General features: G+C 50.1%; 1 pseudogene; it reads left to right on the top strand.

The window, feature by feature from the left end:
• Positions 1 to 300: 300 nt before the first annotated feature.
• LOC126106946 (5S ribosomal RNA) lies at positions 301 to 418 on the top strand (annotated as a pseudogene).
• Positions 419 to 1,450: the final 1,032 nt, after the last annotated feature.

Below are 1,450 nucleotides of genomic sequence, written 5' to 3'. Positions count from 1 at the left end.
AAATAATTTAAGTTTGTACAGAACAAAACTGGACCTACCACACTTTGCTGTGCAATTTCTCACCGTGCCTCTGCCCATTACACAGACTCGACATCCGGGAAAACGTAGTAAGTACTATTACTTAGAAATGTTTTGATCCACTCACGTATATGCGTATGCTCGGATCTTTTTCAACAGTCTGCAGTGTATCACACCTCTGTCCGTATGGTGGGGACGTAATAGTCTCCCTGGCCCTGCCTCCCATTTTCGTTCATGTCTATTCTGCGTTTTTGAATTTTTAACGCTATGTCTGAAGTCAGCGCCAACGGCCTTGCCGCAGTGGTAACACCGGTTCCCGTCAGATCACCGAAGTTAAGCGCTGTCGGGCTGGGCTAGCACATGGATGGGTGACGCTCCGGTCTGCCGAGCGCTGTTGGCAAGCGGGATGCACTCAGCCCTTGTGCCGGCCGTTTGGTGGCCGAGCGCTTCTAGGCGCTTCAGTCTGGAACCGCGCGACCGCTTCGGTCGCAGGTTCGAATCCTGCCTCGGGCATGAATGTGTGTGATGTCCTTAGGTTAGTTAGGTTTAAGTAGTTCTAGGTTCTAGGGGACTGATGACCCGAGATGTTAAGTCTCATAGTGTTCAGAGCCATTTGAACCATTTTCAGCCCTTGTGAGGCAAACTGAGGAGCTACTTGATTGAGAAGTACCGGCTCCGGTCTTATCCACATCCAGTGATGCCTGTGGGCCGATGATGACATGGCGGCCGGTCGGTACCGGTGGGCCTTCATGGCCTGTTCGGGAGGAGTTTAGTTTAGTTTTCTGAAGTCAGAAACTAGTGGGCACTATCTTGGGCAGCTAATATGGTTCAAATGGCTCTGAGCACTATGGGACTTAACATCTATGGTCATCAGTCCCCTAGAACTTAGAAATACTTAAACCTAACTATCCTAAGGACATCACACAACACCCAGTCATCACCAGGCAGAGAAAATCCCTGACCCCGCCGGGAATCGAACGCGTGAACCCGGGCGCGGGAAGCTAGAACGCTACCGCACGACCACGAGCTGCGGACGGCAGCTAATAAATATGTCGTTTACCATGATCAGAATACCATAACTAGGGCGACTGTCTGTTCTGTCTGAAGTTACAAGCTGGATGTGAGCCTTGTGCCGTGCCCCACGTCAAATCATTTGCCACGTTGTTCTGATGGGCATTCTGACTTTGAGATCAGGACTCAACGGTTAGAACTGAATATTGCAATCGGTAGAAGTGTTTAGTGAGCAATCGATGGCAGAGTGGCTCCAGGAACACTCTTCCGAGTTTAAATACTTTCGCTGGCCGCCAAACTCCGCAGGTATGAACATTATTGAGCATATCTGGGATGCCTTGCAACGTGCTGTTTGGAACAGATTTCCACTCCATCGTACTCTTACGGATGCATGGACAGCCCTGCAGGATTGATGGTGTCA

Source organism: Schistocerca cancellata, chromosome 10, assembly GCF_023864275.1.
Source record: "Schistocerca cancellata isolate TAMUIC-IGC-003103 chromosome 10, iqSchCanc2.1, whole genome shotgun sequence".
NCBI classification, from domain to species: Eukaryota; Metazoa; Arthropoda; class Insecta; order Orthoptera; family Acrididae; genus Schistocerca; species Schistocerca cancellata.
The sequence above is the reverse complement of the archived record's forward strand: the minus strand, read 5'-3'. Positions and strand labels throughout refer to the sequence as shown.